The 15,541-nt window shown below is 53.2% G+C and overlaps 1 long non-coding RNA gene and 3 other non-coding genes across 5 annotated transcripts; all 4 read left to right on the top strand.

The window, feature by feature from the left end:
- The first annotated feature begins 3,024 nt into the window (after positions 1 to 3,024).
- Positions 3,025 to 7,006, top strand: LOC118839953. Of its 2 annotated transcripts, none has more exons than XR_005009645.1 (5): positions 3,025 to 3,193; positions 4,039 to 4,111; positions 4,933 to 5,093; positions 5,717 to 5,767; positions 6,758 to 7,006. It is a non-coding gene; the product is annotated as an uncharacterized LOC118839953 (long non-coding RNA). The 2 variants fall into 2 exon arrangements; XR_005009644.1 differs by lacking the exon at positions 3,025 to 3,193 and adding an exon at positions 3,201 to 3,316.
- On the top strand, positions 3,874 to 3,963 carry LOC118840586. Its single transcript, XR_005009761.1, has one exon. It is a non-coding gene; the product is annotated as a small nucleolar RNA SNORD88 (small nucleolar RNA).
- On the top strand, positions 5,538 to 5,628 carry LOC118840585. The gene has a single exon (XR_005009760.1). It is a non-coding gene; the product is annotated as a small nucleolar RNA SNORD88 (small nucleolar RNA).
- LOC118840583 lies at positions 6,263 to 6,351 on the top strand. The gene has a single exon (XR_005009758.1). It is a non-coding gene; the product is annotated as a small nucleolar RNA SNORD88 (small nucleolar RNA).
- Positions 7,007 to 15,541: the final 8,535 nt, after the last annotated feature.

Consider the following 15,541-nt stretch of genomic DNA (forward strand, 5'->3'; position numbering starts at 1 on the left):
CACCTGTGTTTTCTTGGTGTTAATTGTTGGCCAAAATAGCACAAGCACCAGAGAAATGATCCACACTTTGTTGCATCTCAGACTCAGAGGCTACATTGAGGGCACAATCATCTGCAAACAGAAAATCATGCACCAACACTCCTTCCGCTTTGGTCTTGGCTTGTAGCCTTTTCAAGTTGAAGCATTTACCATCAGCGCGGTAGCTGACCTTGAGGCCATGTTCATCCTCATTGAAAGCAATGGACAACATGGCTGAAACATCATGCTAAAAAGCCTGGGAGCCAGCACACAGCCTTGCTTCACTCCATGGGTGGCATTGTCCACTATCCAGAGCCCAGGCAAGCATGCCACCATAGAACTGGTGTACGATACTGATGAACTTCTCCAGGCACCCAAACTTTGCCCTGTACTTCGACAGCGTTGATTGGTAGAGTTCCAGGTTTCCTATAGAATATCCATATTCGGACCTATCCTGGCCAATGGACGGGGGATAGGAGACAGATGCCACAGCAGGCCCTCCTCATTGGTCTTTCAACATTTCTAAGCACAGCCCCAGGACGTATGTGGTGAGGGCTGAGTGTATGGTAGACCCACTCAGCGTGGCTGCTTCAGCGCACAGAACTGCGCATGTCCATATTGAAGGTTCACATATAAGGGTCTCTGTGTGTGGCCAGGCAGCTCTCCAGTCAGTCAGTCAGTCATTAAGCACCTACTATGTGTCAGGCACTATGCTAAGCACTGGGGGTGCAAAGAAAGGCCAAAGACAATTCCTGCCCTCAAGGAGCTCCCAGTCTAATGGGGGAGGCGGTGTGCAAATACTTGTATAGACAAGCTATAGAGGGGATAGATCAGAGATAATGGAGACAGGAACAGCAGCATCAGTAAAGGGGATTCTGTACAAGGTGGGATTTTAGCTAGGCCTTGAAGGAAGCAGGGAGGCTGGGAGGTGGAGAGGAGGAGCCCGGAGACGCAGGGTCTTGCTTGTGGATTAGCCAGGAGGCCATGGTCACTGGATCAAAGAGTATGTGGCAGGAATGCGGTGTGGGAAGGGAGGAGCAGCCAGGTCTGAAGGGCTTTGAATGAGGGAGCATTTTATATTTGATCCTGGAGGTGACAGGGAATCAATGGAGGTTACTGAGTAGGGACAGGATGGGGGTGATGTGGTTGGATCTGAGCTTTGGCGGCTGAGTGAAGGATGGAGTGGAGGGGGAAGAGACTTAAGGCAGGCAGAGCCCCCCCTCCAAACCACCCCCCCATCCATGATTGCAGTAATCCAGGTGGAAGGTGTGGGGGTCTGCACCAAAGGGGTGGCAGTATCAGAGGATAGATGGGGACGTGTGAGAGATGTCACACAGGCCTTGCCACCATGTTGGATGCGAGGAGGGGTAAGAGATAGTGAGGAGTCCAGGAGGACTCCTAGGCTGGGAGCCTGAGGGCCTGGGAGGGTGGAGCTGCCCTCTACTGTAATGGAGGGGGGGAGCTTAAGGGGGAAGATAAGGAATTTTCTTTTGTACCCATCGAATCAAAGACATCTAAAGGACGTCGGGCAGCTGAACCTGGCAATAGGTGGAGCACCTGGAGACAGGAAGACTCTTGTCCCTGAGCTCCAATCCAGCCTTAGACACTTAATTACTAGCAGTGTGACCCTGTTTGCCTCAGTTTCCTCATCTGTCAAATGAGCTGGAGAAGGAAAATGGCAAACCACTCCAGTACCTCTGACAAGGAAACCCCAAATGGAGTCACGGAGAATCAGACACAACTGAACCTAGAATGTCTGAAGGGGTCAGCAGAGACTGGGGCAAGAAAGGAGACTTGAAAAGCTTCAGCATGGAGATGGTCATTAAATCCATGGGAGTCAATGAAGTCACCAAAGGAAGCAGAATGGAGGGAGAAGAGGACCCAGGACAGAGCCCAGAGGGACACCCATGGTGAGAGGGCGTGGTCTGGAGGAGGCTCCAGCCAAGGAGACCGAAGAGGAGCAGTCAGAGAGGGAGAAGGAGAGCTAGGAGGGGGAGGAGTCCTGAAGATCTAGACAGAGGGTAGGAACAGAAGGCTAGTGAGGAGAATCTCCAGGGGAGCAAGAGTCAGCCCTTCTAGAGTGACAGCTCTACCACCTCTGTTCCCAACTTGACTCTTCTGGTGGGAGTTGGGGAAATAGCCGTGGAAACAGCCAGGTATCTCTGTCCAGGGGTCAGGGTGCCTCTGGGGGGTCTCTGGGTGTCTCTGGGCAGGGGTCTCTCGGCGGGGTGTCTGGGTGTCTCTGGGCAGGGGTCTCTGCGGGGTCTCCGGGTGTCTCTGGGCAGGGGTCTCCCCGCAGGGTCTCTGGGTGTCTCTGGGCAGGGGTCTCTCTGCGGGGTCTCTGGGTGTCTCTGGGCAGGGGTCTCTGCAGGCTGTCTGGGTGGGGGTCTCTCCGCGGGGTCTCTGGGTGTCTCTGGGCAGGGGTCTCTCCGCGGGGTCTCTGGGTGTCTCTGGGCAGGGGTCTCCCCGCAGGGTCTCTGGGTATTTCTGGGCAGGGGTCTCTCTGCAGGGTTTCTGGGTGTCTCTGGGTAGGGGTCTCTGCAGGCTGTCTGGGTGGGGGTCTCTCCGCGGGGTCTCTGGGTGTCTCTGGGCAGGGGTCTCTGCAAGGTCTCTGGGTGTCTCTGGGCAGGGGTCTCTCGGCGGAGTGTCTGGGTGTCTCTGGGCAGGGGTCTCCCCGCGGGGTCTCTGGGTGTCTCTGGGCAGGGGTCTCTCCGCGGGGTCTCTGGGTGTTTCTGGGCAGGGGTCTCTCTGCAGGGTTTCTGGGTGTCTCTGGGTAGGGGTCTCTTCGCGGGGTCTCTGGGTGTCTCTGGGCAGGAGTCTCTGCACTGTCTGGGAGTGCGGATCTCTGCTAGGTCTCGGGTCCCTTAGGTCGGCTCCGAGCAGTAGAAGGCTCAGCTCTTCCCCCTGTCAATCTTCTTCCAGTCCCCGCCCCCATTCCGGTCCCGCCTTCTCCGCTTCCTGCGCATGACCGGAAGCTGGGGCGCAATGCGCAGGCGTGGCGGCAGCTGGGCTCGGGCTGTGCTCGGAGCGGCTCGGACCGCTCACACCCGTTCCACGCGGGCTCGTGCTGGGCTCGTGAGTCCACGCGCGCCCCGCGGAGGGGGTGGGGGAGCCTGCACCGCCATGGGGGGCCAGGACACGTGAGCGGCCTGTCCGGCTCCCTTAGAGGCAGCGCGTGAGTGGGGAAGCACGTGGCGGGGGGAGGGGCGCCAGGGGCCGAGACCCCCAATAACCCCCCAGCGTCTTCGGGGCCAAAGGCGTCGGAGCCCCTTCGGGGAACGGGCGAAGAGGAGAGAAGGTGAAGAGCGCCCCCCGCCCCCAGGGGCCAGGGAGGAACAGGGCCCTGGTGGCCTCAGTTTCCCCCTCTTGCCGCTGTGATTCTGCCCAAGGCCGGCCCCCCCGTTCTGACCGAGCCTCAGAGGGCTGCGGGAAGTCCCGGAGGGTTTGGGGCCCTGGGGCCCCTCTCACAGCCCCGCGTCTGCCCCTTCCCCGCCCCCCCCCACGGCCGGGAAGGCGGGGGACAAGGACCCCCAGCCCCGTCCTTCCAGAGGGAGGGGCCTGGCACGGGAAGGAGCCCCCAGACTCTGGGACCCTCTCCTGCCCCTGGGGCTCAGCAGGGAGGCTCCTAAGGGGGTGAGCTGGGGGGAGGGGCTCCAAGCCTAGGGTGCCAGAGCTGGGGCCGGGGCACGGCCGGGAGCCTTTGGAGGTCAGCCCGGGCCAGCCTGTCAGCACTTTGGGGCCCCCTCCCAACAGAAAGATCTTTCCTCCACTTTGGGGGGGTTGGGGCTCGCTCACGTATAAGCTGATGGAGCTTGGGCTCTTCCTGATGCCCTGGGGAGGGGAGCTGCCAGCTCAGGGCCCCGATGATGCCAGCACTGGGCTCTGACTCTGATGAAGACAGACGTGGTGCCCCCTGGTCTTGACTCCCAGGGGTCTGAGGGGCCGGGGCTCCAGCCTGTCCACTGCTTCCCCTTTTGTTCTGCACGGCCCCACCTTCTCCTCCTCCTTTCTTCCTTGCAGACTTCCGCTGGGTCTTGAGGTCACAGGGGTGAGGTGACCATCCGGCGAGAATGTCCGCAGAAAGGGGTCAGAGGTGAGTCTGTCACTGTCTGGAGGGGCATACCCTCTGTGGAATGGGCACGTTGGCCCTGGAGTGACCGCGAGCCCGCCGGCCAGGCACCCCAGTGATGCTAGCATTGGGCGCTGACTCCATGTGAAGGACAGACCAAGTGCCCCCTGGACTCCCAGGGGTCTGAGGGTCCTGGCCAGGCAAGGACTTCCCAAGGGTGGGGCAGGGCCTGGGACTGATTGCAATCTAGGCTTCTGGGGAAGGGGGTGGGCAGTGTCTGCCTTGGGACTATCCGCCCCCCCCATCACACTTTCCCTGAGCTGTCCTTGAGAGATGCCCCCGCCCCCACCATCTTCTCCCTTGGGTTTGGGGTGCCACACTGGGTACATGGCCCCTCTGCGCCCTGAGCCTGTCCTCTATCTGGACCTGCCCTCCCCGTGTGGGCCTGTTTCTGGTCATTGCGGGCGAGACCGTGTTCAGCTCTGTGTGCGTGTGTGTGAGCTGAGGTGGCGTGTGTATCACCACGTGTGGGAGCGTTTGTATGAGCGGGTGTGTATGTGCGTGGCTGTGTGTGTAAGTTGGGGACCGGTGTGTGCGTGCGCACGCTGGAGGGGTCTCTGGCTGCCCACCCCGGGGTGCCCGGACACAGCTGACCCCTCTGCCCGCATGGCAGTCGCCTCCGTCATCTTGTGCGTGTGGTTGGTCGGTCCCCTCCGATTGTGGGTGACCCCCCTATAGTAGAGCGCCTACTGTGTGCCGGTGCCACACTACGCTCTCTGCCAATATTGTCTCACACGATCCTCACGATAGCCTTGGCTGGTGCTATCATTGTCTCCGTTTTACAGATGAGGCAGCAGAGAAGTGATTGTATCGAGGCTGGATTAAAACTCGGGTCTTCGGGACTCCAGGCCTGGCACTCTGGGCCCCATGGTGCCCCCAGCGGCCCTCCCCTCATCTTTCCCTGAGCAATGGTGGAGGGTGCTAACCCTCACACCACCTGCAGCAGGTGAGTCTGAATTGGGAGGCAGAGGGTGGAGGGTGCAGGGCAACCTGGGGAGAGGGGAGTGCACCCTAGCCACCTCGGGTCGTGCCCAGGCCTGTGAGGACCACCGGTGATGAGCCCCGTGGCTGAGGTGGGCTCCTTCCCCAAGGGCCTTGCTAGGGTAGTGAAGGTCCCTCACCTTCCTAAGTCCCAGGTTAGACCATCTTAGCTCTCTCCCTCATTTGCAGATGTAGAAGCAGAGGGGGCTCGCTACCCACAGAGTGGGCTCTGCGATGGTCCAGCCCTTTGGCCCACTCAGACCTCTGAGGGAAGCTGGGGGTGCAGGGGGTCCTGCTTGTGGGTGAAGGGTTCATTGGGTTTGGGGGGGCAATGGGATATCACCAAAGGTTTGGGACCATTGGGCTCACAGTGCTGCTCGTGGGCAGGGGTGGGCCAGACCAGAGAGCCGGGCTCCTGTGATGCTTGCACTGGGCTCTGAGCCCTCTGACGATAAACACGGTGCCCCCCAGGCTTTGACTCCTGGGGGCCTGAGGGGTCCAGGCTCTCAGGAGGGCAGGTGCCCCCTCCCCCCAGTCCCTGCAACCCTGGTTCTGCCTCTCACCCCCCCCTCCCCATTTTTCTTACAGAGTTTCCAGCAAGCCAGCCCCACCCCGCGAGTCACTCTCACACACCCTCTGGTGAGCTGCCCATCCTTCCTGCTCTGGGTCTGGGGGTGTCTGCTCCATCCCTGGTGCTCCCTCCATGTTATTTGTGGGTCCATCTGTGACTGTCTCCAAATCCTTTCTTTTAAAAATTACATCTTTTCATGTTTTTTTCTCTCCCTTCTGCCTCATTGAAAAAGAAAAAAATAAGATAAAGTGCCTGCCGTAGCTGTGCAATCCAGAGGCTGAGACACCCTGGGAGAGCCCTCAGAGCCAGGAGGGGCCGGGTGGTGCCAGGTGCCCACTTGCCCTCTGCCCCAGGGATGTGAAAGGGAAGAGAGACCCAGATAGGGACTGAGAAGGCAGTCTAGTCGCTGGGTTCCCACCTCGGCTTCATGCCTCGATTGGGAGAGGACTCAGATTGGGGGTGGGGAAGGCTTGGATTTCCTTCTGTATCCCAGAAGTGTCTTATTCGCAGAGACCTAGCCTGGGATGAGCAGGGCTGGGGCTTTGGGGGTAGAGGGAGCAGTGGTACCCCGATGATGCCAGCACTGGGCTCTGACTCCTATGAAGACATCGGTGCCCCCTGGGCCTTTGACTCCCAGGGGTCTGAGGGGCCCCGGCTCTGGGCCAGGGAATGGCCATCCTCCCACCGTGTTATTGCCCCTTGGCAGATTTATGGAGCTCAGGGTAAGAGAGTGAAAAGAAAGGTCATGGAGGCGCTTTGCCATTTCCTAGGCCCCATCAGATGTCCGAAGGACCCAGGGTGGGGGAGCCATAGGAGAGCCTGCCTGCCCTTAGGAGCTGTGGGGACTGTGCACCTGGTGCCTATGGGGTGAGGAGGCCTAGTAGCTGGTTTGCTGCTACCTCGAGGGCTGTGGGACGTTCAGGTCTTTCCTGTGGTTGTCTTTACGCAAAGTCTGAGGGTCCCAGATAGGCTGGGTTTGTGTTCTCTCAGGACAAGTGACTGCGGGAGGCAACTTAGCAGACATTTGAACAAAACAAACATTTGACCCGTCCCTTTAGGTAAGGATGAAATCTTAACCGTGACAGAAACCCCTGGACGAACTCTGGAGGAGAGAGAACCCTTTGGAGAAGGGGGTTTAGGAATGTTTCTCTTCTCCCATGGCACCTTTGAAAACCAAGCTTTTTAGAGGCAGGAAGCCCAGCTGGCCACCTCGGGCACCCCGCAGTGTGGCTGGTGCTGTCACAAGGTCCAAAGGGGGTGGCGGTTGGCGTGGTTACTGTTAATGAAAATAAATTCTTTACAAACAATTCAGCCTTGGTATTCTTTTTAACTTGAGTGTGTTCTGTAAGGTGTATAATAGATTACCGCTGGGATGTTGCACAGGTAAAATCTGTGAGCATGTGGGTGGGGCACATGGTTTAACTTGTTAGGGATGTGTGTGATCAAAAATACCTTGAAGCTGGCTTTGGCCCCAGAAGGGAGGCTGTCTGGGCCGGCGTGAGCTTGAAAATGGATTGCGGCCTAACTAGAAAGGACCTTTGGAGCCCAGGATGGCGCCTCCAGCCCAGAAGGGAGGATATCATGTGGACCATGGGCCCTTTGAGGGTGGCGGCTGGGAGGGTCTACACTGGAAGAGCCCCAGGAACCAGGTGAAGGAATGAAGATGCCCAGCCCACCCCAGCCGTAGGTTGGCTTCTGCCTCGTTGCGATCTCAGGCATGTCAGGGATTTTCCCTGCTTGGGACTGGCCCCCTGCACCATCATGCCTGCTGTAAGCCAGGGCCTTCCTTGAGTCAGGAGTGGTGACGTGAGTGGGGGATGGCTTGTGATGGGGCGGTTCCTCCCCGGACGGACAGTGGCAGATGTGCAGTGGACAGTGGTAGCCTGACAGTAATGGCAGTTTTAGATGCTGGCAAGTCCAGCCTGCCCGTTTAATAGACGATCTAGAGCCCTGGAAGAAGGGATTTTAGGGCCAGGCTTAACCAAGCTTTGCCAGCAGAGGGCAATGTGATTCTATTGTCAAGGGGCCTACCCTGGAGCAAGAAGCCAATCCCTTAACTTGGGTTTGGGGAAAACCTATGGGGGAGGGGGTGTTGGTGGCAGAGTGGATAGGGCACAGGGCCTGGAGTCAGGGAGATGCATCGTCCCAAGTTGAAGTGTGCCCTGGGCAGTCATCCAACCCTGCTTGCCTCAGTTTCCTCATCTGTCAGTGAGCCATACTGAAACTCCAGTATCTCTGCCAAGAAAAGCCCAGGGGGGCATGGAGAGTCACGCGACTGAACAACAACCTGGGGCAGGAGCGGCAGGAGACCATGTGTGCGCTGGCTAAGAGAGGTGTAATGGCCAGGATCAAGTTGGTTTTCAAGCATGATGCCCTCAAATACATTCGCTATTTTCAATGAAGAAAAAGATGACAAATACAAGACAGCTTCAGTGAATTCCGCTCTCATCCTGAACGCAACACGGTGATGAACGTGACTTGTGCGAATGAGGTCAGAATGGACATTGTTGGGGGCACCTCCTGACAGTCGCTGTCAGTGAGCACGGGCTCCTGAGCCAGAGGAGCGGGGTTGTCAAAGCTGCTCGCCGCCTTGCCATGTGGAGTGTGTAAACTTGAAGCCAAGCAGTGTTGGGTGGGACAGCAAAGTGCCTTGAGATGTGTTATTTCTTAGTCACACATTTGGGTGAGTGCAGTAGAATAATCTAGTTTCCAAAAAGACCCTTTTACAATTGTAATAATTGTGGGCTATAGATAATCACTTGAAATGTTCAACAATTAAATTTAGATATAATTGTCTTAAATATGTTATTGTCCAACTTTCATAAAATGAAATATTCTTTTGTGATGGTTTCATACATAGCTGCTTTGAATGGAAAATCTTCGGAGAAGCTGAAACCAATACAAGCAAAGACAGTGGAGAGATTTTAAGTAGTAGAAATATGCAGACTTATCTGTCCGCCCCAGTCCCCACCTCAAACCAGCTTCTTCATTTCTGTCCAGAGACCTGGACTTCTGGCAATGACGCAAGAATCCTCAACCCCTTGGTGCCCCCCGCCCCCACAGCCAGTTAGTCCACCTTCCCGGCAGCTGTTCCACTCACAGACACCACCCTGGCTTGGGCCCTGGTCACTGCGCACCTGGGCTGCTGCCATCACCTCTCACTTTCCCCTCCTCCAGGCAGGCTCTCCTCTGTCAGTCATAGTTGTGAAGTCCTTGTAGCTTCTATATCAATGTAGGTACCCCCTTCCTTTCCCCTTCCACGATCTCCAGTGGCTCCTGATGGCATTTAGGACCCAATGCAAATGGCTGTGGGACATTTAATGTCTGTGATCAGGCTTTTATGTGCCCCTCTAGCCCAGCCACAGTAGTCATCTCCCAGTTCTTCACTTGTGTCCCCATCTCCCATGTCTAAGCAGGCTGTCCCTCATGCCTGGAATCCCCTCCCTCCTGCCCCAAGCCCTCGCCAGCTTCCTTCCAAGCTCTGCCTCCTCCCTGAAGCCTCTCTCAATATCCAGGTGCTTGTGCCTCTGCCCAAAGTTACCTTGTGGTTATTTTGTTCACATTTCTCTCTACTTCTGTGTACATGTAAAGGGACAGCATTGTGGAGTGGACAGAACTGGCCTCCGAGTCAGGAAGGCCTGAATTAAAAGCCCTGCCTTTGGCACCTCCTAGCTGGGTGACCCTCCTCAGTGCTCTAAAGGACTCTATAGATTCTAAGGGGGGTGCCAACCTATATTGGTAGAGGGAGTTTCCTCACCTGAGACTTCCCTATGCCAGTGAAATCACAGGGCCAGTCCCTATTGCTACTCTCAGCCCCTAGCACAGGGCATGGCTCTCAGTTGGTGTCTAATATGTGCTTGTTGATGTAAAAACTCAAATCCCTGAAATAGGATCGCCTGTATTTATCATTGGGCTTCCTAAACATCATGAAGCAAGGTTATTGTGGTCACTCATTGGTTACTTTAGAAGTAGGTGGTCATTCATTTGTGTCCATTTGGGGTTTTCTTGACAGAGACACTAGAATGGTTTACCATTTCCTTCTCTAGCTCGATTTACAGATGAGGAAACTGAGGCAAACAGGGTTAAGTTACTTGTTCAAGGGCACACAGCTAAGAAGTGTCTGAGGCCAGATTTGAACTCAGGAAGATGAGTCTTCCAGACTCCATGCTTGGTACTCTATCCCCTGCCCAGAAGTAGATGATGCAAACTCCAGCATACTACACCACCGCTTTGAAATTCACTGTACGTGATGGAATACCATGGTGACGTAAGAGATGATAAACAGCTTGGTTTTAGAAAAACATGGAAAGACGTTCACGAGATGTTTTAACAACCCAGCTAGCAGCTTCGGTGGGGGCGTAAGATCCCTCCCCCACGACCGGCACCCAGGGGGCTGCCGGGACCCAGGAAGCTGCCGGGAAAAGCACAGGTTCTTTTTATCTGCTTAAACAAGGAAAGCACGGTGAAGGGGTTGACCAGCTTACTTTAATCCAACATTCAGTTAGCATACAGACAACATTCATTTAAGTTCAGGGGAAAAGGCCAGCATTCAGTTAGCATTCAGCTAGTTCAGGGGAGCATACAGATAAGCATCAACAGACCAAATACAGATTCATTGACTTACTTCAGGGGAAAAAACCAGCACCCTGAGGTTCAAAACATTCATTTAGTTCAGGGGAAAAAACAAACCAGCACCCCAAACCTCAAAACCAAAACACAAACAAATTACAAATATCAACAGACAGACCCAATACAATTCATAGTTACCAACATCTGGGCTCGGCCCGAGAGCAAGGGCTGGCCCAGAGTCACGCTTGCTTGCCGCTGCTCCCACACCAACCGGAAGAGGAAAGAGAGAGATCTTCAAGCTGTCCTCTCCCCTCTTATAGAGTTTTTGACATCATCAAGCGCCGCCTGAATGACCAGGGCCAATTGGTTCTTGACTTGGCCCCTCCCCCTAGCGTAGACCAGGTTCTGGAGCTAACACCTCCCCTCAGCCAGCCCCATGACTCATCACACAGGAAGTTGTCTGCTTCCTGGAATGCTCTTTGGGCTTCCTGCCCCGGAAGAGCAAGCCACAGTGTCCAGAGGCTCAATGAGGTAAGCTGAGTCATTCAAAGAAAACAAAGGCCATTCTGGTTACACGAGATGATGCAGAGTGAATCGAGCGGAACCAAGAGAATGCTGTCTTCAGTAACAGCAGTATTGTTCAAAGAGCGACTGTGAAAGACCGAGCTACTGAGTGCTATACTCAAATCAGCTTCAAAGGACCTATGAAAGAAGATGCTCTCCACCCCCAGAGAAAGAGCTGATCTGTGGGACTATGTATTGTATGATTCCACATATGTATCTGCATCAAACATTGGCCTTCTCTAATGGGAGGGGCAGAGGGAAGGAGGGAGAGAACCTGGAACTCACAATGCAGCCAAAAACAAACAAATACATGAAATTCTTAAAAAAGAAACTAATTGTACACGTGAGTTTGGAATGATGCTTCTTTTAAAAACGTGATTAAATTGTCCGTCTACTTTGACCCAGAGATCCCCCTGCTGGGCATGTACTCCAAGGGGGTCAAAGAAAGACAGAAAGAAAGGCCCCCATTGTCCATATTCAACATAAATTGTAGCTGAGCCTTTTGTGAGAGCAAAGGCCTGGAAACAAAGCAGGTGCCCATTGGTTCTGGGTTAATTGAATGCACTGGAATATTGGTGCAGCCTGAGACCCGAAAGGACTGTTATATTTTTATGTTGTGTTGTATGAAGACATAAGTCATTGGTATTAGGAGAGTATTAACATTAAAAAGATGGGCCTGGAGTCATTAAGGGCGCTTGGCAGGTCCATCAAAGTCTGCAGGACCACTTCCCTTCAGGTGAATTCTGGGCCTGACTGAGGTCTGTTTGTATTGTCTCTCTCAGATACATCCACCCGTATCACCCTGGCAATAAGTACACTTCTTCCAAACTTCCCTTCCTGCTTGGGTAGTCAGCCCAAACCCATCTCTTCTAGAAAGTACTTCGGCCATGTGGATTTGTTATCTGCTAACAGGAGTCTGTAGAGGACCTCATCATCTGTTTCTTCAATTTGGACTCTATGCTGCATTTCCATCACAGACGGGAACACTAAGGAGCTGTGAAAATGAACATGAGAGACAGTGCTGGAGGGCTCCCTCATTTCAGTCCAATTCGCTTGCAAGTCATGCTGTCACCTTTCTGATGTCATGGTCGTCCTCGAGAACAAAGGACAAACTAGAACCCTGCTCTGTAAACATGGCCCTGTCTCCCCAATCCTGAAAACCCTCACCTGATCCCTCCATATCTGCTGTTGTTCTGTACCCCTTCTTCCTTTTGTGGCTAAATGCCTTGGAAAGGCCGTCTACAGCCAGGCCCCCACTTCCCGCTGCTTCCTCTCTTCTTAACCCCTTAAGATCTGGCTTCTACCCCCATCCTTTCACCCACACTGCTCTCTCCGAAGTGACCAATGATCTCTTAGTTGTCAAGTCCAACGGCCGGATCTCAGCTCTCTTTCTCCTCGACCTCTTGGTAGCCCTAGACCCTGTGGATCACTCCTCTCAATCCTGGTTCTTCTCCTCCCTCTCTCACTGCTCCTTCTCTGTCTCCTTGGCTGGATCCTCCTCCAGATTCCACCCTCTGACCGTGAATGTCCTTCAAGGCTCTGTCCCGGGCCCTCCTCTCCCTCTGTACTGCTTTATTTGGGGATCTCCTCACCTCCCATGGATTTAATTATGATTTCTGTGCATATGATTCCCAGATCTGCTTATGCACCTCTAATCTCTCTGCTGGCCTGTGATCTCACATCTCCAACTATCTTTCACACATCTTGGACTGGATGTCCAGTAGACATCTTAGCCTCAATATGTTCAAAATAGAACTCATTATCTATCCCCCGAGCCCTCCCCCCGCTCCTACCTTCCCTAGTATGTACAGGCTACACCATTCTCCTAGTTCCCAACCAGGAGACACCCTGGATTCTTCACTGTCTCACCCCCAGACTCAATCTGTGGCCAAGCCCTGGTCATTTCCCTTTGGCAGCTTCTCTCAAATATTCCCCTTGCTCTTCTTTGACACGGCCACCTCCTGGACCAGGGTCTTGTCACCTCGCACCTGCGCTCCCTATGGCATTAGTGGCTGGGGCATCTTCCTGCCTCAGGTATTTCCCCATTCTAGGCCATCTTCTACTCAGCCACTAGAGTGGTTTTCCTAAATCTTAGGTCTGGCCATGTCAATGAACTCCCATGGCTCCCCGTTACCTTCCGGATCAGACATAAAATCCACTACCCAGCGCACAAGGCCCATCCTCGTCCTGCACACACACACACACACACACACACACACTCACACACACACACACACACACACACACTCACACACACACACTCTCACTCACTCTTTGATCCAGAGCCACTGGGCTCCTGGGGGCACAAGGCACTCCATCTCCCCCTTGGGCTGGCCTGTTCCTCATGTCTGGAATGCTCTCTCTTCTCATCTCTGGGCTTCCCTGGCTTCCTCCAAGTCTCTCCCCATCCACCCTCCACGTGGCTGCCAAAGTGATTTCCCTAAAGTGCAGGTCTGACCATGTGACTCCCCTACTCAATGCCAGTGGTGGGCACCCTATTGCTTCCAGGATAAAATGTACAACATCCTTCATGACCTGGCCAGTCTTCCTTTCCAGCCTCACTGGCCATCAGTCTTCCTCTCCACTCTGCTACCTGGCCCAACTGGCCTTGCGCCTATCCCTCCCGTGTCAGAGCCTTTGCTCCGGCTGACCCCGGTGCCTGGAATGCGCACCATTCTCATCTCTGTCTCACAGATTTGTAACCACCTGCTATTTACCTGGTAGTTACTGTCTTCTTTTGTACAGGTATTTGTATCTCCTCATTAGGCTACAAACTCCGCGATCATGGGGATTCTTCCATTCTTTGCATTTGGAGCCCCAGTGCCTGGTGTGTAGCAGGCATTTAATAATTGCTTTTTGATGAATTAACCATAATTTGATGAGGTCATGGATCCACTTGAAAAGATGTAAAAAATATGAAGAATTCAGAGAAACATGGAAGACACAGAATGGGGCAGAGCAAAGGCAGCAGGAACAGGAAGGAACACTATACCTGATGGTGACCACAACATAAATGGAAAGTACATACGTAAAACTCAGGCACATGGATTTGGAGCTGGGAGGGACCTCAGAGGTCAGAGTCCAAACCCTGGAAGAAAAGCGTCCCCAGAGAGGTCAAGGGACATGTCTCGGCTCCTACAGCTAAGAGGTGGTTAAGGCCCAGAGGTCTGTCTGCTATGTAATCCTAATATTACTTTGGTTTTGGTTTGAAGACTCAGTCTGCCCATCTCACCAAGCTTGGACTTGCAGGGTCACACATGGGCAAGACTCCAATACTGATTGGTATAGAGGTTTTACCCTGCTTGATTTCTTCTGACCTGGGCCAGTCTGCCCACAGTAGGCAGACCGGTGGCTCTTTTCTCCCAGGGGCTTGGCATATTGGTGCAGGACTTAATGCAGACACATGATCGGTGTAGCCCAACCCCAGCTCAGAGCTCCTGACTCCGGCGACCCACCAGCCTTGACCTCCCCATAGGAGGAATGACATTTCTACACATAGCTCAATCAGTCTTTGAATGAACACAGGTCAATAAGCACTAGATAAAACAGTGTGCGTTACAGGCAATTACTGGTCCGCAGAACTGAGGGGAGAGCAGCTACGTACCATTTTTCATATTGTTATAAGAGTGATCAGCTTTCAGAAACAGTCCATTATACGAAAGGCTCTTTGTAAAAATGGTCTGACAATGCGGGGGCAGAATATAAGACGCGTCTATACTATTGCTTTCTTTTGCCAAAATACTTTGAAGTGCTCTTGAGCTGAAGGAAGACATTTTTCTTAGTGATAATAAGGTGGAGGCAAATCCATTCAACCACAAAAATTTCCTTCTAAAACTTGTGTATTTGGTGGGCATTTCTGAAAAAGTCTTCAAATTCATACTCTGATTCACAAAGATACATTGGCTACATTCATGAAAAAAAGAGCTATGGTTAATCAGCAGAATGTTTTTAATATTTCCCAATTTAAGAAATACATGACCTTGGGATGAGAAAGAAAGTAAAGACCAGCCTGTTAACTAGGTGACTTGTTTGGTGTCTCTCAATTTGAATAAGTAAGGAGCTTGTTTGCCACAAATAAGATACATTTGGTCTTCTGAACTAGAGCAATGAACAGACATCTTGTGTGTGAGAAAGAAGCATCTGAGCCTCAAAGTCTTCCATTTGGTTGCAGACCAAAGGAATTCACAGGTTTCTCAAAGACAGCAGTACATATTTAGTTGCCATTTGCAATAGCTTCTTTGTGGGAAATGGGGTTTTCTGCTTTGGCTGCTGCAAAGGTAAAATTAATAGCTGTGAAAGAATTATGGCTAGTTAGTGAAGCAGGCAAGTGCGTGGATTCCAAGACAAAAGGGAGCATCCCTGCCCTTAGTGGATCAGAGATATCTTTGCCAAGGCTCTCGTGGTTTGTCCTTGTTTCTCAAAGAGATGTTGGAGTCAAGTTTCAATGTGTCCGACTGTGGCTGATCAGACTAATATGAGCAGGGAATGCTCTACCACAGGTTGGGCACAAATAGTCCATGTGAACATTTGGAATGGAGATGTCTCTAAATCTGCACATCTTACATTTCTTTCGAGCCGCTTCTCTTCTGCTTTGTTCATAGAGCACAGCACTTCCTCTGATGTGGGAACGCCATGCTGAGCGGTCCTGTGCCAGTGGCTCCCATGTCACACAAACAATTCTAAAGTTCTTGAGAGAGACCTTGAGAGTG

This window comes from Trichosurus vulpecula, chromosome 2, assembly GCF_011100635.1.
Source record: "Trichosurus vulpecula isolate mTriVul1 chromosome 2, mTriVul1.pri, whole genome shotgun sequence".
Classification (NCBI taxonomy): Eukaryota; Metazoa; Chordata; class Mammalia; order Diprotodontia; family Phalangeridae; genus Trichosurus; species Trichosurus vulpecula.